General features: G+C 37.2%; 1 protein-coding gene and 1 long non-coding RNA gene across 4 annotated transcripts in view; one reads left to right on the forward strand and one right to left on the reverse strand.

Annotated features, from left to right (window-relative positions):
- Positions 1 to 18,023, reverse strand: part of CRB1 (crumbs cell polarity complex component 1) — a 151,035-nt gene that overhangs the window by 85,168 nt on the left and 47,844 nt on the right. The window lies entirely within an intron of this gene.
- LOC148126203 (uncharacterized) overlaps positions 17,308 to 18,023 on the forward strand; it is a 67,175-nt gene continuing 66,459 nt past the window's right edge. Inside the window, exon 1 of the long non-coding RNA XR_015742957.1 lies at positions 17,308 to 17,395. This is a non-coding gene — a long non-coding RNA (uncharacterized LOC148126203). The remainder of the gene's footprint in view (positions 17,396 to 18,023) is intronic.

Consider the following 18,023-nt stretch of genomic DNA (forward strand, 5'->3'; position numbering starts at 1 on the left):
TAATCTTTTCGTAGTATTTCTTTTCCTTGTATAGTCTATTATCAAGCCTCTAACATATGCCTTCATTGTATCCCATACATTCTGAATTGATGTATCTTCTTTTTTGTTTTCTCTAAAGAAAAAAGCCAATTCTTTCTCCATCCACTGTGTGAAGTCTTTTTCCTTTAAAATAGTTAACGTCCATCTAGATCTTTTTTGTCCTTTCCATTTAATTGCCATTGGATTGTGATCTGCCCAAGTACTTGTTTCAATATTTATTTCTTGAATATTAGTTATTAATTCTGTTGGCATCCATATCATATCTATTCTGGACCATGATAAGTGTCTATTTGAATAGAAGGTATATTGTTTAGTTTTAGCATTTCTTTCTCTCCATGTATCTTTTAAGTTTATTTCATCTACCATTTTAAAAAAAGATTTAGGGAGCGTCTTTCAGTTTTGCTTTATTGTTTTCTGTGCTGTATAGTCCAATTTATTGTCTACAATTCCATTAAAATCTCCCATCATAACCAAATTAGCATAGTCCAGTTTGATTATTTTCATATGTAATTTTTTGTAGAATTCTTCTTGTTTGTCATTCGGAGCATAGATTGCAATCAGGAGTGTTTTTGTATTATTGTCCATTATTTCCACCATTAGTATTCTTCTGTCATCATCGGTATAAATCAATTTTGCTGGGATGGTCTCTTTAATATATAAAACCACTCCTCTTTTCTTACATTGTGTCAAGGAAGTAAATATTTTCCCTAGTTTTGGCTGTATCAACAATTGTTTGGCTGTATCAAATATTGTTTTTTAATATGTACTTCTTGTAGACAAATTACATCAAATTTTAATTTCTCTAATTTATGAAAGGTTTTCCTTCTTTTAATGGCTGAGTTAAGTCCATTTATATCAGGCTTGTCCAACCCGCGGCCCACGGGCCGCATGCGGCCCAGGTCGCCTCGTAATGCGGCCCAAGTGCCCACCCCAACCTTCGTGCCAGAGCCAGCGAGGAGGAGGAGGAGAGGCAGGCGCGAGGCGGGGCAAGGCGAGCGCCAGGCCAAGCAGCAAGAGAAAAGGCGGGCGCCGTCAGAATGCCACCTCCTGCTGTTGCCGCCACCAGCACCGCCGCCGCTTCTGCCCCCGCCGTCGCTGCCGCTGCTGCCCCCGCCGCCGCCGCTTCTTCCCCTGCCGCTGCTTCTGCCCCCGCCACCGCTGCTGCTTCTGCCCCTGCCACCGCTTCTGCCCCGCCGCCCCACTGCCGCTTCTTCCCCCGCCACCACTGCTGCTTCTGCCCCCGCCGCCGCTTCTGCCCCCGCCGCTTCTTCCCCTGCCACCGCTGCTGCTTCTGCCCCCACCGCCGCTGCCCCCGCGGTGGCGGCGGTGGGGGGGAAGAAGCGGCAGCGGTGGGGGGGAAGAAGCAGCGGCGGGGGCAGCGGCGGGGGCAGCGGTGGCAGAAGCGGCGGTGGGGGCAGAAGCAGCAGCAGTGGCGGAGGAAGAAGTGGCCGCGGCGGGGGTGGCGGCGGGGGCAGAAGCAGCAGCGGTGTCAGGGGAAGGCTTCTGCCCCTGCCACCGCTGCTGCTTCTGCCTTCCAGTCCTGCCTCATCCAGCCAGGCCATTTGCAGGAGGAGAGGTAGGTGTGAGGCGGGTGAGCTTTCTCCCCTCCCCCCAAATTTGGCCGGAAAATAAACCGTGGTAAAAAACCCGTGATAAAAAATAAATAATTTTTAATAAATAATTAATAATAAATAATAAAAACATCTCACTAACATTCATTTCCAAATAAATTTAATATGTTAACTACATTTTCTATGGTTTTGGGGGATGATCAGGTATCGTTACTGTTATTTTATTTTATGTGTGGCCCAAACCAAATTTTCATCTTCTAATGTGGCCCAGGGAAGGTGAAAGGTTGGACACCCCTGATTTATATTAATTGTAATCAGTTTTTTCTCTTCCATGATTATATTTTGTAGTTAGGTTTGGCAGCTCTCGTAGATCTTACTTCACATTGTTCTTTGGCTTCCACCTTTCCACCTACTGCACCTTCTTCTTTTTCAATCGCCATTTGGCAGTTCTCTTGGAATTCAGTTAGTGAGATTTCTTTTTCTGCCTCTTCCTCTTTCCCTCCAAAAAATTCTGTATAAAATAATTCCGCTTTCTCAATTGAGTCAATTCTATGTCTCTGTTCTTGCCATGTGAATATTAAACCTTCTGGAATCAGCCATCTATAATTCACCTCTTTTTAAAGTAGCATTTAGTCAAATTCTTCAAGTTCTTCAACACCTTAATCCAATTGAGAAGTCTCAAATAGAAAAGGGTGCATAGAAATAAACCAGAAAGGTAGATGAAAAAACAAAAATACCAGGAAAAGAGAAAAGAGGCTATTCCCTTAAAAAAAAAGGAGACATTAATACTAAAGCTTTCCCTTTAAAATAAAAAGCAAGTGTAGAGATTGGACTAACTAATGATGATTTTGTCAATGCAATTTACTAAAGGTGGTTTTGTTCAAGTAGTGCTTCAGATGTTTTGGGATTGTACCCAAGGTATCTATTATTTTTGCTTTCTTTTGCCACAGCCATTCCACTTCTATTTGCAGTAGAATAAACATATCCTTCTATTTTGTGAATTTCTTCAGTTATGTCTTGTTTATTGTGCTCTCTCCAGGTACTGCCACCTCCACTGTGCAGATTTTTCTGTCTTTCTTATGCATTGTTAAATCTGGGATGTTTTGTGGCAGGTGCTTGTTTGTTTGCATTCTAATTTATTCAATTTCTGTTGCCGCCCATCTCAAACAAGTGATTTTATATGCTACTTGATTCCTGCTGACTCTAATGGGCTTAGAGACCTGAGACCACCTTTAATTGCTTTATATTTTTGACAAAATCGGATGAAAATATTGTACTCTCTAAAGAAATTAGGCCTGCCACATTTCAGATAGATACATCCAAAGTAGTGGTGGGATTCAATTATTTTTACTACAGGTTCTGTGGGTGTGGCTTGGTGGATGTGGCAGGGGAAGGAGACTGTAAAAACTCCAGTCAGAGGTGGTATTTGCTGGTTCTCTGAACTACTCAAAATTTCTACTACCGGTTCTCCAGAACTGGTCAGAACCTGCTGAATACCACCTCTGATCCAAAGACTTATTGGAATAAGTTTTAAAATAATATTCTAGATCAATTTTAGAGTATTAGGAATGTATTCCACTCTATATCACATCAGTCAGATTCTCCAGCAAAATTCCTAGAAAGAAAGTTTTTCTGAATATGTTGTCAGAATTCATTTAAAAAAACTTTTCCATTTGCTTTTCTGGATGCCAGGTTAAGCATGTCCCTAAAGGATGACCAACAACTTCTTCTGTAACTTATTGTTCCATGTCATTTTTTTTTCTGGGAGGCTAATAAAGTTTATCATGGTTGGCAAATATGGTCCATTATGATTATTCACTGGCTTCAACAATGGTGCAGGGCAAATTAGCGAAGGTAGATATTTTCAGGGCAGGCCTTTGGAAAATGACAAATGGCTTTCCCTTATGAGAGTTACAACTTTGTGGTTTTTGATTGTTTGGATTTCTGGAATGCCCGAAGAACTGGCATAGTTGGTTGATAAATTAGAGTCTCTTAGAAAGGGGCAAGACTTGGTAGTATCAGAGTTGTGGATTGGTGGCAATATTCTAGGTTAATTGGCAAAGACACTGAAAGTAGTTGGCACAGTGAAATATAATGCCACAGAAACTGACAAGAATCAGTACAAAGAAAGTGCCAGCGCTGAGAAAATTTATTTTTAAACTTAATACTTCACTCCTATATTTAGAGCAGGAAAGGTTCAGGCACTGCATGTAAGTATTCACCTGGCACCAATTCATTCACTGTCAAGAGTTTTAAACCTGTCCCGACTGTACAAAATTGCAAAGTAAGGGTAGCTATGCTTTAAAATGCTTGAGAGCCAAATTGTGGTCTTAGTTTTCTTGGTGGGGTAAGGAGTGGTGACCAAATTGTGGTCTTGGTTTACGGTGAAACATTCCATTAACACAAGTAAAGAGTTAAAGGCTGGCTACAAGCAGTAGAAAAGCCACTAAATCTGCAAAGCTCTTTGAAAAGCTACAAAGCATTTCAAAAGTGCCTAATTCAATTCACTGCTTCAAAGCAAATCATTGCTTTGATCCGTGAATCTGCTCACTAGTCATAACTATTGGTAAATTCATTTTAAATAAATCCTAAAATTCATCTGTCAAAGAAGGCAACTGATTTCAAAATTATCACGCCAAACTGTTGAAAAATTATCAAAGTAACCCCCCCAAAAAAAAAATACAACACGCATCACTGATCCTGCAAGAATCATTAGGAAAAAAAAGCTTATTAGTGTGTGATCATTGCGAGAAGAAAAATGCTGGTTATTGATAGATGCATTCACTTAGTCTTCGGAACATTCTGGTATGAAGGCTGCCGCTCTGTGAATTAGAAAGAATTACTACTACTATAACTATAGTGTTTGGTTTGTCCATCACTAGCCTCCCTTAGAAGTTCTCAGGCAGCAGCTTTCAAACTCTGTTTGGGCAATAGGTCTGATGTTAGTGTCAACATCTTCAGCCAATTATCAGAGCCCATTTGTCTATGGATGTCTGGTGTTGACATCTATCTCTTGACCTCTAGACTGAGAGGTTTGACTGGGCCACTAGTTTACTTTTGTGCAATGTATTGGAGATTCCATTTGGGTAGATTGAAAGAAAAACTTTAAAATATAGTATGTTAGAGATCCATTGATATCAGAAAAAAGAAACATTTCCAAGAGACCTCTTTAGTCTGCTTGCTAAGAGAGAAAACAAGTCTTCTTGCCAAGAGAGAACATTGCCAAGGGATTTCTCAAGATCCAATCCTCCCTGGGAAGATAGAATGCCTGAAAATTTATCAGGAGCTTCTCATTCAAAAGACCGATAAAAGCAGATAAGCTGTAAAGACATTTGTCCGCTAGAGTTAATACATTTCAGAAGCATTAATTCATAGGAGTACCTGGGCTGCTACACAGAATGTTTTGGTTCCTGAAGTCAACAAAGCAAGTCATCAGACCTTGCAAACTTCCCGCACTAATTGATTTTAAATTCCTGAGATTTCCTGCTGATACTGTAAGTAGTTCTCCTTCACTAATATGGAAAGATTTCCATGAAAGTTGAAATATCAATATAAATCCTTATGTAAGGAGGAATACTAATAGTAGTAATATGCTATGCCTTTCTATGGATAATTCACAGCAAAAAATAGGAAGCGGACTTAGCTCAAACATCCTATGGCTTGAAGTAATTTAGTAACATCTATACCAGTAGTAACCAAACAGAATTTCTCCATGTTTGTCAGAGGAACCTTCACAACTTGGAAATCAAAACATACTTTCGCACTTTCAAAGCATATGCTTTGCCCAAGATGTCTAAGCCTTTTCTTACATTCAAATGAAAGGAAAGCAGGATATTCCTGAAGATAAGAAAGTGTTTAGTAAAAGGAGCAATTATGAGTACAGCACTTTCTTTATAGGGTTGATGTAAAGCATGCTCTATTGTCCATTGTTCCATTGTATAGATGATTGTGTGTATGTGTGCATATTATTCAAGCCCATAAGAATCTTGAAGAAATACTGCATATAGCATTCCTCAAATGATTTCAGTAAAAAAAGACTAAACAAACAACGTCATTATTATAAATGCAGTGAATATTTTTAGGGAATGAACCATTGGCATGCTTCTCTTGTTATATACGATTTTTATTTGAATGTAAGCAATGTAATAGAATAGCATATTCTTGAAAATACTTGTCTCAAAATTTTACAAATATTATGATAAAAGCAACTTTCAACTGAAATATTTGTGAGCCTACAGAAGATTTTGGAAAGAGAGGTGCTGTTCCCTAGCAATGGGTGTTACCCAACAAAATCCTCTGCCGCCCCATTTAACAGCCCTTTCCTTGGTTGATCTTTGTTGAAAGATTGAGTTATTCTCTAAGATGAAATTTTGAGTGTATTTCAGTGTGATATGTAAGCTAGAATTGGATATTTTTCCTAATTGCATTTTCATTTCAATTCCAAAATAGTTTTTGTAGAAAGAACTCTTGAGTTATTTATGACATACAGATTTAGTTCAGTTTACATCCTTTTAAAAACCTTTGGTTTGAACTTTTGAGTGCAAAGAAAACTATCAGTTAATTAGTTCAATCTCTAATACTAATCAAATGAACCACATGTCAGATAAATAAATATATTTAATATATTTAATAAATTCCATATTTAAGACAACAGAAAATGTTTGGGTTTTCTAATTCCAAGAGTTTGGAAAATATCCCACTGTAGAAAGTAGCTAATATGCCATTGCTATATACAGGTTGATACCCTTTACCAATATCGTACTCGCAGAGAATTGAGTATACATCACTATGCATGATAGCCACTCATAAGGGAAATTTCTGTTTTCTTATCAATCATATGCATAGAAATATTTAGAAATATTTGTTTCTTGCTCACCACTTTGTATTACAGTCTTCTCTATGGACTATCATTTGAAGTAATGAAACAACTCTCAGTCATTAGAGTAGTTGTCCACCAGGGGGAACCTTTTGATTATAACACAAGTGTAGTGTACCAAATTGAAGAGCTGGAGGCTCACCTGTGAATCCAGAAGGACAGTTGCACACATAACTGATGCTTTATGGTAGCTGAACACTGAGGGTAGTTCTGGAATTTTTCCATACCAATTTGATCATGACAGTTCCACCCACTCACTCCCACAGAGACATGGATTACTGCTACATTCATTGATGTCTATTTCACAGTGAGAACCTATATACCCTGTGGTATTGAAAACAACGGAAAGAATTATAAATCATTGCCCTTATTTCTGGTTGGGGGTTCTATTGGTAACTTTGGAAGCAACAATGTGAAAGTGTTAGAGCATATGTGAAGGGCTTTAAAGGAGGGTCAAGGAAGAGTTAAGAAAAGAAGAAAAGAAATTAGTTGTATATGCATTTGTTTGTGATACAATGTATGTCATAATTGGATGGAAATATGTCACATACAAAGGACATTTCCTTATGGCACCAGAACTTTGAATTGCACCCAAAAACCTACTAGTATACAATGCAGCACTAACAACAAAGATACAATATAACATCTTTACAGCACCCAGTATTAGCTAATAGGCAGGTTTCTGAATTTTGTACCAACAGTATAATCTCCAAGTGATTCTCAAAGATAGTCCCACGTGGAGAGTGTTGCAGTAACCCAAATGGGTAGTCATGAGGGCACAGTAACAACTGCATTCAAGATCCTCCAACTCCAGGCAAGACTGCAACTGGCATACCAGTTGGGTTCCTGCTGCCCATTCAGCAGGAGTCCAGAAAGAGCACCCACACCAGGGGTGGGATTCTACCAGTTCTATCCGGTTCTATAGAACCCCTTGTTAACTTTCTAAGAAGTTTGGAGAACAAGTAGTTAGAAGCAATCTCCATTTGTTTTTTTCCACCCTTATTACATTCTTGGCAGACAGCCTAGACTTGCTGTCTCCGGAACTTCTGAGGCTTTCTTAAAGGGGAAGGGTTGTTTTAAGATTTTTACATGCTGTTGGGAGGAAATACTTCCCTGGACAATCAGCACTTGGAAGAAATAATTGAATAATGAAGCAAAACTTTTTGTGACAGGGAACCAAGATGAGTGACATTCAACAAGGCTTCTTGGCTAGCTAGAAAGATTAATATTCAAACGTGAGTTTACATACCCTTTCTGAGTTTTGGTCTAAAACTGGTTTTTGGTGAAGGTTAATTCTATGCTTGGTGAAGTTTAATCCTGTGTTTATTGATGGGGATAATTTTGCCTATTCAGCTTCAACAAGCAACAGTTACTGTTGTGATTTAATTATTTGTATTGTGTTTCATGGTTTCATTGCCTTATGTTTTCTTCTTCTATTTGGGGAGAGGGTCTTCCTTCACTGCTTTAGTACTATCTGGCACTATCTGTCCTTTTGGGGTATACTTCTAAGAGGCAGGGTGCAAGGTTGACACTGATTTTTTTTACTGCCTTTCTGGGGGGCATGTGACCTTTCCTTAAATCTGGATGATTTCCTTAGCATATCTTGTGAGGTGAGTGAGACCAGCTGGTATTTTTAAGTGGTGCAAATGGATCTAAGGATTGCTTTTCCTGGGTCTGCTTTATCTGGAGAGCTTAAATGACCTCTCTACTAAAGGGTTTCATTTCCTTTATTACAGCACATTGATGAAAGTTACTGTTATATTCTCAAATCTGAGTTCTTTCCTTATTGAGAACAAGCATTCTCTCCCCCCCACCAAAGTCCCTTAAGAGCCAGAAAAATACTGATTCAGCAATTGAAACAAGCCAATATCATGTGGATGGTAAGTCTGGAGCCAAATTTGAAACAGGGGTGTACTTGGATGGCCTCTAAACTGAACACCATGTTTTACAAATCACAATTTGCAGTGCTATTGTATTAATCCACTACTACAAGACAAAATCTCAAGCATATTACAAGTTAGAGTGATATCTGTAGGAGAAGCAATAGCAGAACATAAGGGTAGAGTTAAAAGAGGAATCAGCCTAGAATCCCTATGTAGCCACAACAAACTAACCAGGTGCGGACAGTTAGTTGAGAAGATTCCTGTCCATAAGCTTTCAGCAAGAAATCTATTCAACTGAAGCTTTATATGTGGACCTGGTCTTTCCTGCTTGACAATATCTGGATGTGGCCTGAATATAGTCAGAACCAGAGGTGGTATTCAGCAGGTTCTTGACCAGTTCTGGAGAACCAGTAGCAGAAATTTTGAGTAGTTCAGAGAACCAGCAAATACCACCTCTGACTCCCCCCGTCCTTATCTATTCTCTGCCTCCCAAGTCCCAGCTGATCGGCTGGGTCTTCTTTTGTTGTCCTGCACAAGAGAACGTAGCTGAAAAACAGGTTATTGGGTGGGATTTTGCAGTAACCTTCCCCCAGGAGTGGAGAGGAAATGGAGATTTCACAGTATCCTTCCCCTGTCACGTCCACCAAGCCACGCCAACCAAGCCATGCCATGCCCACCAAGCCATGCCCACAGAACCAGTAGTAAAATTTTTGAATCCCACCACTGGGGAAAAGTCTGATTACAGAATATTCAAACCTATTAGTATTCCATACACATATTTCTGTTCTCTTTTCCCTTAATGTGCACTATTTTTGATTACAGGAATGAAAGGCAGAAATGCAGTGCAGTTAGGACCCAACCCTATCTTAACACCTCACATGGCAGCCTCCCTTGTTTGTTTTATAGCTTCCCCAAATGTCTTCCAAAGGAATGGTATGCTGAGATCCAGTGAGACTGATGCTACTTATTGTGGCAACCTTTTCTTCTTACTACATTTAGAATCATCTTACAATTTCAGGCGCTCCTTTATATTTAGTTAAGAAACACATTGCTCTTTTTAACCCAATATGGAGTCCTTTTCCAATTAATCCAAGTAATTAATAATCCACAAAGAGCTTACCAGAAAGACAATTGAGGTCACAGTTCTAAAATTAGTGAGATAATCACAGGAATTCTATGAAGGTGCCAGAAAGAAGGAAGGGAAGGAGGTGTTTAAAATCAAGTTTTTATTTTTGTGTGTTTTGATTTTTAAAGGCAACTTTAACACCCTTAATACTAAAGGGCTAGGCTTTAAGCTTGATACTATTGCCAACATTTTGCAGAATCATCAGAATGGGCTAAGATGGATCCAAGTTGGAGCATCAGGGTCTACTTTATCCTTATTTGTTGCAAGCAGCAGTAAAATGAATGCTATATGCTAAATCAGGATATGGAACATGTATTCTAAATATTTTTTGGAATCTAGTTCAGGCTTCTATATTGCTTAAGTTGAGGAATTGTTTAATTGTGTTTGCTTGCTTTATACAAGGTATATACCACTATTACAGAAATGCATGTTTTTTTTCACTTTAATAAAACAGAAAAAAAAGACAAAATTGTAAAAATAATAAAAATGAGAAAAAGAGAAGAATTTCACCCCCCTCGTGTATATAAGAGATGATCATAGATGTGTCCCTGTGTGTGTGTATGATGTTTTTAAAACAAAACAAAACAAAACACTCAATTCAGCAAAAGATAACCAGCAGAGATGCATCATTGTAAAATAATGCAGAGCTTACCTGGCCAGCAGTGACACATGTCACTCTCTGTGGTATCTTCACAGGTACCATTATTATGACGCGGATGTGACCAGCGGAAGGGAACACAGTGTAGACCCATGTATCCATTGCCTGTGCAATTGCAGCTATATCTGCATTGCAATAAAAGAAACACAGACATATTTTTTCGGTCCATACTTCTGGATCTGAACAATTGTGCAGTCTTCTCTATCCTGAGGGAAGAAACCCTGCATGGTTTAGCAATGGGTCTCTAGAAATGATCTAATGTAGGAGCAGGGAACATATTTTGCTCCGTAGATCTATGTTACACTGCTTAGATGGCTGGTTTGGGGCGTTGCAATGGTGTTACAAGCCATCCTTATTCACTGTTCTGAAGCATCACTTTAAAACAATACAAATAAACAGTAATAAAATTAAAAGATAGGCAGTCTTTTCCCATTGTTTTATTCTGTTCAAGATGTGTGAGCCTTTTCCTACATTCAAAATGAAGGAAAGCAGGACATGCCTGAAGATAAGGAAGTGTTTAGAAAAAGGAGGAATTATGAGTACAGCACTTTTTTATAGGGTTGATGTAAAGCATGCTCTATTGTCCATTGTTCCATTGTATAGATGATTGTGTGTGTGTGTGTGTGTGTGTGTGTGCACATTATTCAAGCCCATAAGAATCCTGACGAAATATATAGCATTCCTCAAATGATTTCAGTAAAAAAAGACTAAACAAACAATGTGATTATTATAAATGCAGTGAACATTGTTAGGGAATGAACCACTGGCATGCTTCTCTTGTTATATACGATTTTTATTTGAATGTAAGTAATGTAATAGCTTTTCCCATTGTTTTATTCTGTTCCTACAATCTCTCAGTTGTCAGGAGAGGGGCAGATTAGTCTTGCCAAAATGATTTCAAAATTAGGAAGGAATTTTGGGGCTACAAGTTACTGACCTTTGTTTTAATGGCTGTTTATTGGTAAAGCAAGAGTCTCGTTTCCCTGAAGATTTCCCAGCTAAGATATTAATTCTCTTTTTTAAAATCCTGTTTTCTTTAGCTAATCTTTTCCAGCACCACTGAGAAACCTGCATTTTTCTTCTTCTTTTTTTCATTTTACCTCATTTTTACATTCAACTGTGATGGGTCGCTTCAAAGGTAGATTCTTTGTAATCATCTTTAATGCTTAAGTGAAACTTTTTCCTTGTTTTACCAGTCATTCAAAGCTGAAATGAAACTGAGAACTCTAGTATTATTTATTTTATTTTTTTCATATTTGTATTTCTAGGCATATTCCTGAATTTGCATCTCATTATCTACAAACATAATCCTTCCTCATTGATCCAACTTCAAGACTAGGCTGAAAGAAAAGCTACTGCTGAGACTAGCAGAATTCTTCTGAGACAATTTGGGGCTTTCATCTATTCCAATTTCCATAAAAATGTTCATTAAAACAATACACTGCAGTACGTAAAATTAAGGTAGGATATATATTCTTCTGTGACAGAGTGGGAGATTATATATGTAGGTCAGACTTCAGGAAAAGATTGACAGGAAAGAAAACTTCTTCATTTAACTGAAAATGCTCATTCAATGGATCCTTTTGAATACAAGGATTGTACATTTGAATGCTTTGGGACTGAAAAATTTGAAAAACATGGAGGACCAGATCAGACAATCCTGTTTTTCTAAACAAAGCCTTTTAGGATTTAAGAAATAGTTATATTATATATATATGTGTATGTATGTATGTATGTATGTATGTGTGTGTGTGTATGTATATATATATATATATATATATATATATATATATATATATATATATGTGTGTGTGTGTGTGTGTGTGTGTGTATACAGACGAACACAATACAGAAACCTGATGATGGCAGATGAGATTCTGCCGAAACGCTACAACTTTAAAAGCACAACTACAATGACGTGGGAAAATACCCGAACAAAGCTGAATACCATACATGTAAGTACCCGCAAAAACTTAACACACACACACACACACACACACACACACACATATATACAGTATATCTTATGCAAATATATTTAAACATACACACACGCACATATACTCATATTACAATTACTGTTACCCCATCAGGTATATGCATAAGGAAGGACTACAATTGTTTAGTTTTCTGCAACAGTGAAAGTCATGCTATGATTATTTATATCATATTAACTTGGCTTTCTTGGAGTAACTATGTTTTGTCTTGTCTTGTGTGTGTGTGTGTGTAATTCCATTGAATTTATGTGGTATTATGGTCTGTCTGCTGCATCTGTGGTTTTATATGCATAAGCATTTGCACAGTTGTAATTAAAAACTGTGATGCAGTTTTTAATTGTTGCAGAGGAAAATACATTCACCCTTACTAGTAGCAGAACTGAAATATGTAATGTAATGTACTTTGTGCAATACTATTAAAGATAGATAAAGTTATACTGAAGAAATTACTCTTTGGAACAGTGGTAAAAGACATCCTGTATATTATATGTTCTCTGTTATATATAATATAATAGTTATATATAGTATATTATATGTTCTCGGATATATATTATATGTTCTCAGTTATATATTCTATGTATACAACCCTGTTATATATAGAGAACACCTGCAAATAAAGAGCACCATAAAATATTCAATAACGCTTTGCTGCATTTTGCGTAGTGCCTACATGAAACTTTTTTGGCAATTAATGCTTGATATTTTCTGCATGAGTTCACCAGTGGATTTTGGGACTAGTTTAATGAGTCAAAACCAATAAAGGAGAATATTCACAAGAGTCAAAAATACTGAAGATATGCATTGGCCATGGAATCTGAGTGGTGTAGTGGTCTAGAGGTGGAATTCTCACCTCACAATCAGGAATCTGTGAATTCGATCTTAGGTAACGGCAGATATTTCTCTCTCTGGACACAATGAGTAAATATCAGCTGCGAACTCTGCATTGGCAACAGGAAGGGCATCCGGCCAGTAAGCACTCTGCTCCATTCAGTTGCCCTGACTCCATCCCGATGCAGGGGATCATTGGGTCATTAAAAGACCCCCCAAAATATGGCCATGGATAAAGCTGCGTGTTTTTTTTATCTGCTAAGAGCAGAAAACCCTGACTTTGTCACCAGAACCATTACTTCAGTAGACAGCTTGATTATCTCCCTCATAAAGCAGCATAAATAAAAGCTATTGTTTAATATAACCAGAAAAGGGAACCTTATCTCAATGTGATGTCTGGTCTCTTCTGATAGGACAGTGTACTGATTTACAGTTTGAAGCTTGAATTCCCAATGGGACCCTACCTTTATTAAAACCATCATTTCTATTTTGGGTATTGAGGTTCTCCTTATTTATGTAATTACATTGGCACTCACACAAACACCCTCCCACACACAAGAGGAAGAGAAGGAAATGAATCATTAGGATAAATTTCAGCTTTGTGCAATGCTATTTTCGAGGGAAATGTGAAAAGAAGGGAGGTAAACAATGGGTTCAGGTTTTGAAAAGTGCCTTGATTATTTCAGTTTAAAATGTGTCCTTGATTATAAAGCAGCAATATTTGTTTTTTTAAAAATGCAGCTCCATATTCATTGATAGATGGGGTAAACATTTGAGAATTTGGGCTATATTAATACTGCCTACAGGTGGCATGTTACAGATTTAATTATTTCTCCATATTAACAAAAAAATCAGGTAGAGTATACAAAGATTTTATGCCACTATAGACAACCAGCTGCAAGTTCTGTACTAGAATTCATTTTTCCACAGTTCAGCATTACATTATTGTATAATTGGAGTTCTTTTAACTTGGAATCTGTATGTTGACAAAGATGAAATTGAGAGTAGCACCATGTTCCAAATTCAAAAGGAGGAAATTTTTTCCAAGTATGAGGGTTCCGTTGTGTCACACCTTTCAGCAAATTTATTTGTTTATTTAAGAAATTTATATTGCCACCTATTCTCACATGGCAACTCAAGGCAGCTTACAAAACCTCAGATAAGCTGTACCTATTCCTGGAGTGATGCAGCTTCTGCTAAGCAATACCAGGAAAAGAAGTATTTAGGTAAGTACCCTCATGCTCAGAATCACCTTTTCTCCTTTGAAACTGGATCAATTCACAGAAAGGATCAGTGCCCTTTCTAAAGTTTCTTTTGAGTTGAACTCAAATCCTGTTGATTTCATGGACGCATCCATATTGTCTTCCTGATGGCTCTATGGAAATGGTTCTCTGTTATCTCCTTTCAGAACAGTTGTTGGCTATCAAGTCTAAAACTACAGTCCTGGTATTTCTTAGTCAAGTCCCCAATGGTTTTCAAGTTCAGTGAAGTTGAGCAAGCTGTTGCATTTACAACATCTGCAGCTGGCTTAATTCAAGCCAGTTTACACCTTCCTTTATTAATTATTCCAATTTCATGATTGTAGCCTAAACTCAATCTCCCTCCCCCTGTTGTTAGACCCAACTGCTTCTTGTCAGAGTTTTAGAGTTTTATTTATTAAGTAATTCATGAGAATGTTTCCTGTGATACATATTACATATTAAGCCAATATTCATTGTAACATTGATAACATTGCAAATATGATGAAATAATCCATATTCAAACTGAAAGAGACCTAATGAATTAAACTGTTGGGTCTAAATTATACAGTAGATCTTAAATAGATAAAATGGATCTTAAATACTAAAACTGTTGAAATAAGAATAAGGTTAGTTTGGGGTTTTGTTTTGTTTTAGAATAGAATAGAATGAATGAGCTGGAAGGGATCTTGGAAGTCTTCCAATCCCGCCTCCTTCTCAATACCATTTTATACCATTTTAGATTTTTATTTCTGACTTTTCAGGTAGTCCAGAATTGAGTCCAAAGTTTCTGTTGCTGAGACATTTGTTAAGTGAGTTTTGCCCCATTTTAGGACCTTTCTTGTGACAATTGTTAAGTGAATCACTATGGTTGTTAAGTTAATAACATGGTTGTTAAGTGAATCTGGCCTCCCCCTTGATTTTGCTCGACAGAAGGTTGCAAAAGGTGATCACATGACCACAGGACACTGCAACCATCATAAATATGAGTCAGTTGTCAAGCGTCTGAGTTTTGATCACACAGCCGTGGGGATGCAACAGTTGTAAGTATGAAAATTGGTCATAAGTCACGTTTTTCCAATACTGTTGTAATTTTGAACTGTTGTAAGTTGAGGACTGCCTGTATTTTCTAATTCTTCCAAATTCCAGTTGCAATTAGTCAATCAAACTCCAGTCACAAAATCCGCACGTTTATCTACATAACTGACAGGTGTTTTCAGAAAGTTAAGTGGAACAAAAAAAAAAAGTACTTGTCATCTACTGTAAACAAGTCATCCAATATATAAGAAGACATACCCATTGATAGAATCTATGCATTGCCCCCCATTGAGGCATGGTTGACTTGCACATTCATCATTGTTGATGGCACAGTGATCACCAAGGAAGCCAAGGGGGCAGGAACAGTAATAGCCACCTAGAGTATCATGACAGGCACAAACATTCAGACAAGGTTCTGACAAACGTTCATTGATTTCTAGTTCACAGTTGATACCTGCAGTGAAAGTTGAATTTGAAGGCATGTCAAAAGTGCCTGGTCTGAAAATAAATGACAATTTATAGCCTTATACAATGATTTGAAACTCTTTTGGTTCCCAAATTTTACAATGATTATTTTTTGTTTCCTATCAGAGGGAAGAAGCAGAAATCTAGATTTTAATGAGGACAAAAACCAGAGCTCTCATTTTCTAACACTGTTGTCTGTAGAGTCCAGTCACTGAACGTACTTCCTCAGAGACAGCTTTAAAATAGAACAATATTCTATCTAAAGAACATTCTCCGCTAAGGTTCTGAAAGTTCTGTGAACTGACCAGGTTCACACAATATTTTAAGGGAGATCCACAAGGAGGACCAACAACAGCAAAATGCTGGGTCTGATCACAAAATTAAGTTCCTCCACTTTTTCATGCATGTTGCATGCACGTATAAAGGGGTGGGCTTTGGTTGGTTAGTTATGTCCAAGTTTTCCACATCGTTTATCCGCTCCAAAGAAATCCCTGTATGCAGGTCAAAATGTATCAAATGTGTTTGATTCTTGGCATGTATTAGATCCTTAGCATGTATCTTAGATTTTTAGCAGAAAACATTCATTGTGGCACAGATATAAACAAGGCTAGTAACCTAGTTTTCTACATATTATGTGAAAGCTTCAGCTGACCAAAAACAGTAAAGCCCTTCTCATGATAATAATGGCTTATTGGATTGTGATTTGGAAGATAACAGGATTATATTGTAAAGAACATTAATGTATCCTTGAAATGAATGATGGAAATTATACATTGTGTATGTATAAAACTGTAAAAAAAAGGAGAAGGATGTAATAGATCTGAATGAAGGTAGTCTGATCTTATATAGTAAAGTTGATGAACACCTACAGCGAAGTAAAGGATTTAGATTTAATTCTGAATGATGATCTAAAATGCATGTCAAAAAATATGAGAAAAATTAGGGAAGTACCCTAATTTTTTTTACTAAAGGTATATTTCTACAATCCATGTTTAACCAATGTGTTGATTCATTTGACTTTATCAAACAAAAAATGTTACTGATGTGGCTAGCATCACTATAAGATTATAAGATTTAATATTTAGAATTCTTTGTGGAGGTTTTTTAATAGACAACATTTAAATATATTACTGTGTGTCACCACTATGTATAAGTTTACTAAGAGACAACTTGCTATTGTATAATAGTTAAAGGTGCTAGACAAGGACTACTAGACCCATGTTCTAGTCTTCCCTTAAGAATGAATCAATTGAATGGGAGATATAAAAACATCCCAGAAGAAGGTACTGGCAAACAACTTCTGAAATGTTGCAAAAAGACCTGCATGGATCTGTCAGGCAGATCAAAATTTTTGCTCTTTAGTAAGTCGACTGAAAAACACATTAATGGCTGTGGTGGTGCAATGATTAAAATGCAGAATTGCCGGCTAATTTTGCCCATACCCAGGGCAAATCCTGACCAGCTCAAGGTTGACTCCGCCTTCCTTCTTTTTCAGGTCAGAAAAATGAGGACCCAGTTTGTTGGGGGCAATACAGTATGCTGACACTGTAAACTGCTTAGAGAGAGCTGTAAAGCACTGTGGAGCAGTATATAATCCAAAGTCCTATTAATGTAACAACATTTATTATATGCTGATTAATTTAGAGAAAGTGTATGATAAAGTCAATTGACTCAAGGTATGGAATATTTTACATGATATTGAGTTACAGTATTTTATGACTGCAATACAAGGAATATTAGAGAAGCAAAGGACATGTGAGAATAAGCTGAATGCTTGGTTCAGCATTGAACTGGGATAAGATAAAGATGGGTGATATCTCATTGATTTTTTAATAAACATGGATAAGAATATTTGTGGCAATATTATTAGTGTGTGGGTTGGTGATGTGGATATATGTCTAAGCAACAAATCCCCAATGATTTTGCTGCAGATGTCAGATTGTTTATATGATGCAACAAGCTGTGTGAATCTAAATTTTTTTTATTAAAGACCAAAGTAGTTGTATTTGACAAGAGAAATGGAGTGAATAATTACAAGTTACACATACATTGTGAAAAACTAGAGCAAGTAGATGAATTTTGTACCTTGGTAAAATGCTTACTTAAGATGAAAGATAGGAGGAAATTTTAAGATATGCAAACACTAATAGAAAAGCAGTATTATGTGATTTCTTGCAAGAAATGAATATTTATCAAATGAAGCAACAATTGCTATGTATAATAATGTTCTTCAGCTCACTTTGTTATATGCAAATGAGAATTGAGTATGCCAGGAAAAATTGAGTAAGGTGGGAGTGGGATGCT

Source organism: Pseudonaja textilis, chromosome 3 (assembly GCF_049901715.1).
Source record: "Pseudonaja textilis isolate UNSWEBS1 chromosome 3, rPseTex1.2, whole genome shotgun sequence".
Taxonomy (NCBI): Eukaryota; Metazoa; Chordata; class Lepidosauria; order Squamata; family Elapidae; genus Pseudonaja; species Pseudonaja textilis.